The 13,846-nt window shown below is 52.1% G+C and overlaps 1 protein-coding gene across 2 annotated transcripts in view; it reads right to left on the bottom strand.

Moving 5' to 3' along the window:
• WNT5B (Wnt family member 5B) overlaps positions 1 to 9,045 on the bottom strand; it is a 116,553-nt gene extending 107,508 nt beyond the window's left edge. For both annotated transcript variants that reach the window (XM_019654129.1, XM_019654130.1), the window contains exon 1: positions 8,557 to 9,045. The gene's annotated coding sequence lies outside the window, so the exon portion shown is untranslated. The remainder of the gene's footprint in view (positions 1 to 8,556) is intronic.
• Between the last annotated feature and the right edge of the window lie 4,801 nt (positions 9,046 to 13,846).

Genomic DNA, 13,846 nt, shown 5'->3' with positions numbered 1-13,846 from the left:
TCATTCATTCATTCATTCATTCATTCAACTCCTGTACCCACTATGTGTCAGGCATTATGCACAGAACAGACAAATATCCCTGCCCTCGTGGTGTTTCTATTCTAGTAAGAGGAAGCAGGCAAGAGAGTCAATAAAATATAAGAAATGTGTACTATGGAGAAAAATACAGCAGAGAAGGGGGCTCAGGAACAAGTGGGAGGGTTACAATGTATATAGGGAAGTCACAGAAGACCTCGCTTGGGTGACATCTGATGTCTAAGGAAGGGACACAGAGAGCAGGGGTGGGGCAGACAAAGGGTAAGTGGCAAGCCCAAGGCAGAAGCGTGCCTGGTGGGCTCACAAACAAGCAGGAGGCCAGTCTGCTACAGTGAAGGAGACCCGATGAGGTCTCAGAGGATCAGATCACCCAGGCCAGTGAGCCACTTGAAAGACTGCCTTTTCCTGCATGAGATGGAAGGTCACTGGAGGGCTCTGAGGGAAAAAGTGACATGACCTGACATGTTTCAATAGGATCACTATGGACAACTAAAGCAGGGAGACCAGGTAGGAGGCTGTTACTATGATTCAGGGGAGAACTGCTGGTGGAATGAGCCAGGAAGAGAGGATGGGATGAGGGGAGAAATGGCCAGCGATCTGGGTGTCTTCTGAAAGTAGGCTTGGCAAGATTCACTGATGGACTGGATGTGTGTGGGGGGGCAGGGGGGGGGGAGAAAGAAAGAAAGATGAAGGAAGGAAGGAAAGATGAGAGGGAGGAAGAGAGAGAGGGAGAGAGGGAGGGAAGAAAGAAGGAAGGAATCAAGAATGACTGCAGGGTTTACGGCATGAACAACTAGAAGGATGAGATAGAGAAAGCTGTGCAAAGAGCAGGTTTAAAGGAAAAGATCAGACGGTCAGGTGGGATGCCTTTTGGGCTCCTAGAGAAGATGCTGCTTAGGCACCAGATATGCCAGCGTGAAGGGCAAGGAGCAGGCAGGCGATGAAAGTGTGAGATTAGTAAGAGTGCAGGAATGGACAGCCATTGGTGTATATTTGGAGAGAAGGACAGGTCTGAGGCGAGGATGGACAGCTGCTGCCAGTGGGGGAGAAGGGAAACCAGAAGAGCCCGGCGCCCTGGAAGCCCGGTGAGGGAGGCGATCACAGAGGAGGCAAGGAGGCAACTGCCTCGGCAAAGTGGAGATCCTTTCCTGTCACCTCTTTTCAAATCATATTCAATAAGGCTTTAGTGGATACATGTGCTGGGCAACCTGGGACCAAAGAGGTGAGTTCCAGTAACTTCAGATGGTTCCAGGAGTCTGGAATGACAGCCTAGCCAGGAGGATGATTGCCTGGGATGCGAGGCACCAGGGATGAAGCGCTCATGGAACACCTAGTCCGGTTCCTTCACAGGCTCTGCATCTGGTCACACACAGATGGAAAATACCCTGCTGGTGATAGCAGCATGGAGAAACGTTCCCAGTGTCCTTGAGGGGAGCCATGCATCCAGCCTGAGCAAGGTCAGGCGAGCACTTCCTTTCTTGAGTCTCCCCTGGGCCTGGATAGCCTCCTCTGGCTGCCTGTTCTCCCTGCACTTCTGCTCTGCATGGCACCCCAAACCTCCTGCAAAGTGAACGGTCACAAGATGGGTCTTATGCACGGGATACGGAAAGATAAAAGACTTCAGAAGATTTGGAATACTGTACACTTGATATCTGTATGTGGGAAAAGTCACCAGAACAAAAGCTACTTAAGTTCAGGAACTCTACTTTAATTTCCAGTACCTGAGACATGCTCGGATCAATTATTTGTTATATGACTAATTCAATTGTTAACAGAAAATCATTAAGGATGGCATACTTATTAGGCAAAATAGGCCTATTTCTAGCAAGGAACATGCTATACAATTACAAAATTCACTGCCCTAAGAACAACAATAACAGATACTTACTGAGCACCTTTCAAGCTCAGGCAGTGTTGAGATACTGTTTTGTTCTGAAGATGCAGAGAACAAGACAAATGAGAAGCAGAAATTTAACAAGAACTAATAACTACAGAGATTACAGAGGGTGGTAAGTGCTCTAGAGGAAACAGGCATGAACAGAGAGTGCCTGGGAGCCGGCAGCAGTTCTGCACGCCAGGACCTCTTTGAGGCTGAGGCCTGAAGGGGAGGGCGAAGCCTCCAGCACAGAGAGGGGCAGGAGCCGTGGGACGTGGGACAGAGGAAACAGCAGGTGCAAAGGCATATGCACATACAGCATCATGTACATCACGTGAAACCATGGCGTGGTGGGGTCTGGGATGTATTCTAAGTTGCAATGGAGGTACGGAGGGTGTTCTCTGGGAAATGTGGAAACTCCCTGTAATATCAAGAGTAACACACAAAGTCTGTAGGAAACCCCACGTTTAAGAGCTTCATACTGACACCTCTGAAAGAGATGCTGGAAGGTTAGGTTAGGAGCAAGGCTGAGACAGGTAGTCCCTGGGCTTTGGCAAGTTAAAGGGCCTGATACAACTCCCAGATGAGGCATCACCTTCATTCCAAAGAAGGGCCTATACCCGGGAAAGCAGGTGGGTCCCGGTTTATCAGCCTGAGGTCCCCTGCAGTCACAAGGAAGGTCTCTGTCAGCATCAAGCCAGCAGAGGAATTGGTAGGTCTGACACAGTGACTTTTAAGTGTCTGAATTCAAATACCTTTAGGTGGGAATGGAAGTTTGCCATAGGCAGCCCTCCTCTACTCACTGTTGCATTGTAAACCCTCTCCTCCTCCCACGCCCATTTTGATAACCTGGGGGCAGCTGAGGGTGAGACCCTGACAGTTTTTCCCTTCTCACAGCAGCAGACTACCTGGCCTAGGGGAAAAAGGAAAACTCTCAAGTCTGATCTTTCCCTTTATATTTAAAGCTTATTTTAGATTTAATTTTGCAGAGATTACCTTTTTAAGAATAAGGAAATACAACATGTCAAGATTTTGCATGGCTTCCAAACACAGGTAATGTATCAGCATCTGCTTAGTTAAAACAACAGCTCAACTGAGATGGGGTCAAGCGAGACCCCTTCCTTCTCAGCAGGGACTCACTCAACCCTCAGCCCTACAGGATCAGATTGGAATCTAACTCTCCTGTTGACAGCAACCCACTTTCCCTTCCCTTCATGATAGCCAACCCTGAACATTTGTCCTCTCTTATCAATGGTCATTCCACCAACTGGGACTATCAATTGCCATCCATGTAATGATCAAAATTATGTCTATGCCTGATTGGACAGGGTGGGAGAGAACTGACAGCATGTGCTGACATAAGCAGTGGGTGTGCTGTTAACATCCCATCTAAAGCAGCCTCCATCTTTAAGTGCGGAGCAAGTCCGGGGCAGGGGCCAAGGCGCTCTCACTGCCCTGCCATGGGACCCTCATCAATAGCGCCCTAATAGCTAACACTTCTACAGTCTGACAAAGTCTGGCTTTAGTGCTTTACATACACTAATGCTCGCCAACTCCTACCTCACAGCAACCGTATGACAGAAGTATAAAGTTACTATTTCCATTTTACAAGTGAGGAGACTGAGGCACAGAGAAGTCAGGTAAGCTTCCCTAAGGTTGCAGAGCTGGCTCCTAAGTGCTGGGGTTCACGCCCAGGCTGTCTGACCCTACAGTCCTAGTCTCTGCTGTTTTAGCTTCCTACAGCCTTTTATCTCAGGGATTATCCTGACAATATAACCTAGGGCCCTTCCCCTATTCACCAGCTCCTGCTTCTGAGAGCAATAAGGTATTTTCTAGTTCTAAATTTATATACAAAATCTCTTTAAAGGTTTAATTACTTTGATTGCAGGTCTTGTACCTCAAACGAGATTTGTATGAAGTATTTAGTAGTTTACTGCTCAAATTTTCCCAGGAGAAACTTCTCAATGGCTATGGGTGAGATATATAATCTGAGAGATGAATTCAGGAACGTACTCAACTGTACTCCAAGTCTCAACAGCAATGGAAACCTCCTATCATCTCTGGGTGCCCACTGGGAGGAGAATGGGTGGGGGGGTGTGAATCCTGCTCAGACCCAGGAGATGCCACAAGTGCAGGAAGAGCAGCAGTGACAGAGCCCAGTGTCAGGGCTGCTTCTGGCCTCAAAGTCCAGCTCCCCCCTGAGGGCAGAGTAAGGCTCAGCAGCCAACAGGATTACACTGGGAGAGTGTTAGAAAAGCTTTACCATATTTTTTTGCTCCCCCAGCAGGATTCAGAGCAAAGCTACTGATGGAACATTCCAGATAATTCTACAGTGACCTTTGGGGGCTAAAGTTTGTAAACCAAGAACTTTTAATCCCACTGCCTTTTCTCATTTAAGCCCAGATATCATTTCCCAGACCTTGGGAAATCCACTCCTGACCCTTTATCAATTAGTCAGACAAAACTAACCTTTGAGGGGTTAGCATTTCTGGGCTCAAGGAAGCCGCAGAGGAGAGAGAACTAGAAACGCATTTATGAACAGACATTGGGTGCTTCCCCCAGGAACTCAGGCAGCAGCCCTGAAGTCACCCGAAGCTGGAGACAGAGCCTTGCCATAATCCTCAGGAGGCTGGCTAACCACAGAGGCCCCTGCCAGGCCAGAGCCCAAAGCCAGGAGCACAACCTGAGCCTCCAGCTTGACCACAAACCCTGCCTACAAGCCCACGATTTGTGAAACAGTAACTCTGTGAAAGCAGTAGGGCTGGAGCCCTGCCCCTCCGGTGGGAACGCTCCTCCTCTGATTGGCTGCTTCCCCACCCCAGGCCGGTCCACAGCAGAGGGATTTCCAAAACTGAGCCAGCTAAAGCTATTTAAAAACGACAGAATGTTACAACCGGAGCCTGGAAGGAGCCTCTAGCACAAACCTAATCCATTGCCCTCACTTTATAGAAGACAACTGAGATCCCAAGGAGAAGCTACAATGCACCGGCTCCCACCCCATAAGCCTCCCCAGAAGCACCTCAAGAAAAGATATGATGCAAACAACAGGATATACATACAGGCAGGCTGAGTTCTTTAAGAGGTTTGGAGGTTTGGGGGTACAAAAAAAATTCTGAGAAAACCCCTGTGCCCTGAAGGACTGCACTGCTGCTGCCAGCACTGTACTTGCTGAGTGGGGATCCCCCGGCTGCGGGCTGGGCTGGGTAATGATTCTAGTCAGCATGGCAGCCTGGTCTAGATTTCCTGAAATCTCGTGCATGGTATTTAGAGGGGTCGGGGGACAGTCACTCCCCCCCCCCCCGCACCCAGTACCAACTAGGTTCCAAATCACCCAGGAGGAAAAAAAGTTGAGAAAAACACCATATGGGCAGAGAAGCAGGGAAAAGAAAGACCAACTTTAGAACGTCCAGAAGAGGATTCATTCAGTACAAAAAAGACCCAACTGCAACCGCAGGGATGAAGAAGTCAGGAAATGCTACCACAGCAGCCAGCCCAGTGGCCAGCCAGCAGAGCTAATGGGTCAGACTGGGATGGAGGGGGCGGAGGTTTAAATTTAGCCAGGTAAACAGAGCTGCTGGGTGGAGAGGGCCTGGTAGGGGCAGGGTGATCACCTGCTCTTCTCACTGAAGGGAAAGTCCAGCCAGAACTGTACCAGGCGGCAGGTCGGCTTTGGGGACACCACCAACATGCTGGCCAGGGAAGCTGACCGGCTGCTCCTCAGAGAGGGGTAGGTGGTTATTTTTACTTTAAAAGGTGGCTTATATGAAACACTGTCAGGTCTTTTCATCTTTATCACAGTCTCTATTCCCAATCCCTCTGCTGGATGTTTTTGGACCTCTGGATGCACTATGCAGACACGCCACAGAAAACAGCGGACACCCTCAAGTGAAGGTGGGGAGCCCCCATATTCTCTCCTCACTAGGGGACTTTTATATCTATCGCTCTTACGAGTCTTGAAAGACCTGAAGGAGTTATAAACACCACAACAGCCCTGAGGATTGTGTTCAGATGGAGTCTGAAGACCTGTTTAGAAGGTTAGGGAGATAAATAACAGGCCGTTTGAAAGGGTGCTAGGGAGAACAAACTCAGGACGGCGAACAGGAAAGCTTCTGTGCACACACTGGTTTTTGTTTTACAGGAGGCAAGGGCTATCCCTTCACATAAAAAGTTTCTCCCCTGCTAGAGAGGCCAACCCATGGCAGAACTATCCTAGAAGCAAAAATTGGAACAGTCTAACCCTGGTCTTCTGCCCTCTTGAAGAAGTGCAAACAAAAAAAATCTTTCAGCCATCACTACAGTAAGAGGAGGGTGAAATAATCAGGAGAAGACAATCCCAGGTTTTTCCATCTCACAGCATATGGCTCCCAGCAATTTGGCAATACCCTTCTAACTTAAGCTTTTGGGATAGAAAATGTTTTAGAAAAGGGTTGTTTCAAGCCCAAAAGACACCCTTGGAGATATTACAACCACCAAATGTACTAAGGGGAGGATTGGTTTCAGACAGCCTGAGCAAACACCCACACACGTACCACGTACCCTCCCTCACTCATACTCATATTCAAACACACAAGAAATCAGAGCCTGGAAAAGTAGGAAACACATGGGTGGAAAGGGCCAACAAACTCCCCCAAGGCTACCTCCTGCTCCCCTGGCAGCCACACCTCCACAGTGTCACACACCCACTGTCCGATTTCCTTTAGGACAAGAAGGGGAGGTGTTGCTCGTGGCTGCCCTTAGCTATTTATCCACACATTGTTTCTTTATGTCCCTTTGCTGCTGCATTCACCTCCTATCTAGGTGTCAGCCCCACCTAGGCTCTGCCGGGTGGAGACCTGGCTTTAAGCCTGCCTCTTTCCCTGGGCTGCTGGGCCTGACCGCACCAGGAAGAGCCCAGATGCATCGCTCCTCTCACAAGGGCGCAAAGAGGTCTCTCAGCATTGCCGGTCCTTGCAAGGAGACACACCTGCTTCTTCGTGCTATTTATAGCCACAGACCTTTTGTGTCAGACACAACCAACACTATTTTGAAATGGAGGAAAACCACTACTCGGCCTCGCATAGGTTGGTGTGTTTGCCATGACTTGTGTGTGTATGCCTAGATAGGCATGTGGGCACAAACTCGAGCTCGTACCCAGCCACTCATGCTTGGGATTGACAGTCTTGCCTTTGATACATAAACCCCACATGTCAATCAGATAGCAGCAGGAGCGGCTGGCACCAGGAAAGGATCCTCAGGTTTTCTGAGGGTGTGCCCACTGCTCCCGGGGCCCTGTGCTGCCTTAGAGCCAGCCACCCATGTGCATACACGAGTGCTGATATGTGGCCGGGAGTGTGACCCTGCCCCACTGACCCAGAGGTTTCTGCACCCACACTGATGGCATGGCATAGATGTCCCATCCCAGTTCTGTCAAGTGGGCACATTCTTGGTGACTGGAGCGGTTCGGGGGATTGGTAACATGATCCTGAGCCTTTCTCTTCCAGGTACCAGGCTGAAACTCTGCCCAGGGTGGTAGTAAATGAAAGCTGCTGCCAACGTGGCTAGGTGGCAAAGCAGCTAAGAAGGCCCAGGAGAAAGTGGAGAGCAAGTCCCCCATTCACAGCTGGACAACCCACCCCAGGCCCCAGCCACCTAAGCTTCCCTCCCTGTAAACAGAACCAATTATGCCCCAAGCAAACTGAACGACCTCTCACAGCGATTTGCAGGATGAAAATATCTAGGAAATGAGAGTCTGATTAGAGTGCATGGTCAAATATCCACGAGGATCCACGAGAAGATGGAGAAAGGTCACTTCCCACTTCTCCCAAGGCAGGGACGGATGAGCATAAGGAGCGGAGAAGCAATGAAAGAAAACTGAACATTTGGAACACCACTCAGGGCTTGACCTGCTCCGGGCTCGAGCAGGCATTCAGGCACCAAGCTAACACTGCTATGAGGGTTAAAATAATCCAGATGCGGTCCTCGCCCAGTCTGGCTGATGCAGGGCGCGGACCACAAGCAGAGGATTCCAGCTGGGCCTGACCAAGCCTGGAAATGTGAGCAAGAAGCTCGGAGGGGCTCAGCTTCTCGGACAGGCGCAAGCAGGGCCCCGGGCAGTTCTTGCGCACGACCGAGAGCGGCAGCTCCCTGGCCACCTCCTGGGTCGCCCAACCCTCGGGGACAGAGAACCGTGAGCGTCCGAGCTGCCGGAGAGGGCGAGGAAACCCTACGCTACCTGCCCACGGCCGGAGCGCGCCCCCCGCGCCGCACACTGGCTGGAGGCAGCAGCGGCCCCAGCTTTGTTCGCGGCCCCGGGAGAGGGATCCCCTTCCCCTTCAGTGCTCCCTGCCCCCCACCTGACGGGGCTGCTGCCGGCGCTGTGGACCCGGCTCCAAGCCAGCTTCACCAAGTCTCCTCGCAGAGGGCAGGCAGGGTCCCGCTCCCCGGACCTCCTTATCCCTCCGCGCTCCCGGGGACCGAGCCCCTGCGGCTCCCAAACCCAGTCGGCCCGCGGGAGCCGAGGGGGCGGGAAACCCGGGAGCTCTAGGAAGTTTCGGAGGCCGGAGCCGAGGAGGGGCGCCTCCGGGCAGCGAGGCCAGGGACTGGGGGCTGGGGGCGGCGACAGCCCGCGAGCGCCCCTTTCCCGCAGCGGACAGCCGGGCGCTTACCTGCATGTACCGCCGCTTGTCGGGCCCGCGGGCTCCGGCTCCTCCAGCGACGGCTGCGCTGGGTCCGCCGGGCGCCACGGCGGGCGGAGGCGCGGCGGGCGGGGGCCTCGGAGCGGCTGGGGGCCCTGCCCGCTCCTCTCAGCGCGCGGGCCGCTCGGGCCGCCGCACAAGACTCTTCATCCGCGGCCCGGCGCGCTCCGCTCTGTGGGTCCCGCCGAGGAGTCTGCCAGCCCTCAGGTGCTGGGCCAGCCTCTGCGGGGAGCGCGCTGCCCGGCCCGGGCGGCTCCGGCCCTCGGAGTCCGCGCTCGCCCCTGCCGCCGGGAGGGCTCCCTGCTCGGCGCCCGGGACCCCGCGATCGGCCCGCGGGGAAGTCGGGTGCGGAGCCCGCGCCGCGGAGAGGGAGGCCCTGGGCCCTGGGCGCCGGGCTCGGCCCCCGCCGTCGGTAGTCGCTGGGCTGCGCGCTCTTCTCTGGAGCGCGGGACCCCAAGAAGTTTCGGCCCACCGCGTCCGCCCCGCCCCCGCGCATGTTCCCCGCCCCCGGCGAGAGAGCGGGCCGCAGCTCTCTCCTTCCCATCCGCGAGCCAGCGACCCCTACACCCCATCCTGGACTCCTCCCAGTCACTGGGACCCTGACCTCCGCACCTGCCCCACCGCCCCGGCGGACTCGCCTTCTCCCTCGGCACCTCGGCGGAGCAGCCTGAGCCTTGACTGGGGGTGCGAATGGGAAGCCCCCGCCCCCTAGGCAAGCCGCCCAGCCCCCTCCTCGGCCCAGCGCACCCACCTCCACTTGCTCCCGAACTCGACTCGCTCTTCCCAGAGGACCACTGGCCTTCCGCAGGCCAGCGGCACCCACGGTCGCCCAGCGCCCCTGCCAGGAGCACCCACCTCAAGGGCTGCGGAGCTGGAGGCTCTGAGAGGGGAGTTACATCAGTAGCTCTTATGTTTACATCAAACTCTCTCACGCGCTTTATCCTCCTTCGAATTTGCCCCAAAGCAGTAGAGCGATGTTACTTCCGCTTTACCAACCCAAGTCATTCCTCTCCTGGTCCTGGATTTTTTCTACAGCACCCAGCAGAGAGATCTCTGGGATAGGAAATTTGATGGGGGTGGGGGGCACACCAAGAAAAATGGTTCCAAACAGGAAATGCGTTCTCTCATCACTTAGGTGTCAGCTTCAGGTATGAATTATTCATCTGACTCTTTATGGGGAAACCCAAGGCAGAGAAAAGTGGCACCACCAGTCCCTAGTCACAAAAGGGTGTCAGTGGCCTGAAAAGTCATTGGAGTTTAGTTTTCAGCCTCAGCTCAAACTGAAGTTTCAATACTTAATTGAGGTTCTGAAGTCCTGTTTAGTAGCCGCCCCAGAGGGAGTTAGCCAAGTTCCCACAGGATGCAGGAGGTCAAACCCCAGCGGCTGGGTCCTGTTCCAGACTTGGTACCAGGGCCCCAAGCAGGAGTAGCCAGCACTGCTCCAGGCCTGCCCCCCCATCTGCCTTTTCTTTTACCTTCGGAAACCCATCTCTTCCCTGAGTGAGTAGGAGCCTGCCTGGCAAAAGAAACTGCCTTTGAGTGAGTACAGTGGGAAAAAAACCCCCACAAAAAAACGATAGTAATAATCCTAGGCTTTGTCTTTTCTTAATTAATAACCAAACGAGGTGACAGCCTTTCCCTTTCAGTGGGGGAAGGGGCCGCAGGAAGGGTGAGAAATGAGGGATCAGAAGCCCACCACCTTGAGGTGGCAATAAGGAGCTATTGTGCTCCGGGTTTTACAATAAGGAAACTAAGAGCTGTTTGAGCAAATACCTGACTAATTAGAGGGAAAAGCTTTCTTGAAATTGCGCTGGCTTGGGCCGGAGGTGCACTAGATCTCACCTCGCAGTGAATGGTGTTTATGAGACCTGGTCCAGCAACCTTAAGTGAATGATCTATAATTGCCATGGGTCAGGGGCTGCCTTCACTGACGGGGGCTAGTTCAAGGCTTTGCCTTTGGGAGCAGATGGGACAGGGAGCAGAGCTGGTCTAAAGCAGGCATAAAACCTCCAGGTCCACTTTGTCAAATCACAAAGATGCTTGGCCCCTCTCCTCCTCAGAATAAAGCATCGGTTCTGGGATTGAGGTCTGCGGGAGGCCAAGGGAAGGCCCTGTCCAGGAAACCCTGGTCTTTCTGGAATGCCACCTGGGAGAATTTGTTCATTCACATCATACATACATTTATGGAGCCCTACACATACAAAGATGCCTGAGACCAGTTCCCAACCTCAGGAAGTTTAAAGTCTAAAAGAGTGATGTAGGGGTGGGGAGCCAATTTCTCATTTGGGGCCTAGAATGCACACAAGAAGGGACAACTTTGCTCAGTCCCTCGCTGACGACCCAGGAGGAGAGCAGGTGACAGATGACAGCAACACCAGCTGAATGTCCCACACGTAGCTCTGCACCTCCCGCCATCTCCGTCCAAGATGAGTCAAAACTTGTGGCCCAGTAAGGGAGGCTACAGTGCCCCCAGGAAAGGAGCTTGTGGCTGAGTAGCTGGGAAAACATCTGAATGAGGAGGCCTGGGCCAGCTTCCCAAGGGAAGTGGCGAGCGCCCCTTTGCTTGAGTCACTGAGCTGCTGGGGAGTCTACAGCCAGCCCTGGAGGCAAGTGCTGATGAGAATGAGACAGATCTCACCATGTTTTGTCTGTGATTGCTAGGTGGAGTCTCTTGCCTTCTCCCCCAAATAAAATATATCCCAATTTGGCATTTGTGGTTGAAACAAAGAAAGAAGAAACACGTATTTGGACGTATGGAAATTAATGATTCCTACTCTGTTTACTGGAGACACTGTTCCCCCTTCCTTGTCATGTCCTCCCAGGCCACCAGCCACACACAGAAGTCTCTTCCAAGCTAGAATGTATAATAAAAATGCTATTGGAAAGAGTCAGAGAGGAGCCATCCTCCTCCATGTCCTTAGCTCTCTGTGGCTTTCCTGTGGGGTACATCTAGGGTGCCCTCCGGCCCTGGGGCTGTGCATTCTTAGGGCAATTGTTCCCTTTTCCATCCCAACGCCAGGAGGAAGAGCTTCAGGTGGCACTGCTGTTCCTGCTGCTGGTGGTGGCCAGAGGAAAGCACCCCTGTTGTGGTAGAGTCCTTCATTCCATCCCAGTCTGCTTCTCTGGCCCCTTTGGAAAGGGTTACTTGGGATGCACAGAAAATCTCTTGGGGGAACCAACCTGATGAGCCTTTGAAGCCCAGAGCAAGACAGAGAGGCAAAGCTAATAACCTTTTATCCCAACAGGCACTTTACCTGTCTCCATTGTCTGTGTTATTCAGTGTTCATTTTTGTGTTTGTTATCTAGATGTTTTTCTAAGAACGAGGGCTTAAAAAGCTGGTAGATTGTAACCCAAATATTCAAACACTGCCCATAGATCACCCCTACAGACTCACAGTACCTGAGACAATTTGGGATACCTGGATGAGGGGAATTCTAACAGCTGAAGGCACAGGGTTGAACTCTGCTATCATGAGTTCAAATCTGGAGCTGCAGTTTCCTTCTGGGGAAAAGTGTTTGCACTAAGAATCCAGCAGCTCAAGGAATTTGTATAAAGGTAGAAGGAGGCGAAACTATTCACAGTCCCAACACCTGGTATGCGCAGAGAGCTTACCAGTTTATAAACTGCTTTTACATTTTTATCTTAATTGAAATCCATTAAATGAGAACAGTCCCGCTCATCTCACTTGGAGCATTCTCCTCTGACCAATTCTCCCCCAAAGAGAGGCAACTGCCCCCCAGGGAGAGGGTCGAGCGTGATTACTGAGCAGGTGGCTCTGAGTCAGCCCAAGGGGAGTTCAGACTCACTACCTTTGTGATCTGGGGAAAGATGCTGTCTCTTTAAGCCTCAGTTTCCTCGTCTGAAAGGCAGTAGTGGTAAGGTCACCTTCCCCATGGGAATAGGAGAATTAAATAGGACAATGCAGATAAAGAAACCAAGAACCATGTCTTCCATATAGTATGTGCATAATAAATATTAATAATAGCATTATTACTTTACATAAACATGACCTGGTTTTCCATTTGGACAGTCTAATGTTGCTCTCAGTCCTTGAACTCCTGGATTTTAACCCCGTTTTTTTCTCCTAAGAGGAGACAAACAGAGTCCTACATAGTTCCTTGAACAAATGGCGGCTTTACAAATCTCTAGAATGAAGCAGTAGAAGGTGTCACTAAACACTGGCAAATCCAGAGACCCCGCAGACTGGAATGAGAAGAGTACCTTTATCCCGTCAGTGTCACTTGTTAAGTTCCAGTAAAAGGAAAGGGGAAGTTCTGATGTATGTGGTCCTGTTAACATGCTGCCCTAATGCTCAACCAAAAGACGAGGCACCATTTGAAACTGTAATCAACACGGAGTGCTACTTTCCCACTTGAGTCTCTACCAGCCCCATGTCCCTCCTGTTTCCCCTTCTCAACTTTCACCAAAGTCCTCCCAGGTATTCTGTATGGAGGGACATTGTAGAAGAAACAGACAGTGAACCTGCCCTCAAGGGGCTCTGCTGTTGTAGTGGGCTAGGGTACAAGTGAATGGGAACAAACAGAGGACAGATGGCCATGTGTGCATCCCCCGTGCTGAGCCCCGGCAGCTCACAGCCATCAGGACTGAGGGTGGCAGCCTGGGCTCACCCCTTCTCTTCCTGAGGAGCTCTGTACCTTTGGCAAGTGGCCTCCCCTCTCTGGGCCTCAGTGACCTCACTAAACAAATCTGTGATTCAGTCAAAGGGGAAATCGAGGAAGGTGGTAGTGTGGGTGGAAGACAATGAATTTGACTTCATATACATTTTGTTTGAATGTCAGTGGGGCCATTCAAGTGTTGACAGCAAAAAACAGTGAACTGGAAGAAGTGTTAGAGGTCAGGGTGGCTGGAGAGGCAGTTTCAGTGAAGTGAGCTGATGACACTGAAAGCCAGCCGGCCCAGGGTCAAGGCGGGGAGAGATGGTGAAGAACAGAGTGTGGATAATCCCTACAAGTTTAACTGAGAAGAAGAGAGGGGGGACTAGAGGGGCCGGGAAGGGGCACTAGGGTCAAGTGATGTGTTTTTCACAATAAGGGAGCCCTGGGACATGCTTGAGAGCAGAGAGAAGAAAAGCGAGGAGGGTGAGAAATTCCTGTTAAAAAGGGCTGGGAGGAGGCTGGGAGGAGGCTGGGAGGAAAGGGAGGCCAGGAGCCCAGCTAGGGGTTCACATTCCAAAGTATGAGGCGCCCCTTCCTCCTTCTTCTCTGGAGTCAGTTGGTTGGTTACAACAGGAAAGAGAGA

This window comes from Hipposideros armiger, unplaced genomic scaffold (genome assembly GCF_001890085.2).
Source record: "Hipposideros armiger isolate ML-2016 unplaced genomic scaffold, ASM189008v1 scaffold_213, whole genome shotgun sequence".
Lineage (NCBI taxonomy): Eukaryota > Metazoa > Chordata > Mammalia > Chiroptera > Hipposideridae > Hipposideros > Hipposideros armiger.
This window is presented reverse-complemented; position numbering and strand designations above follow the sequence as displayed.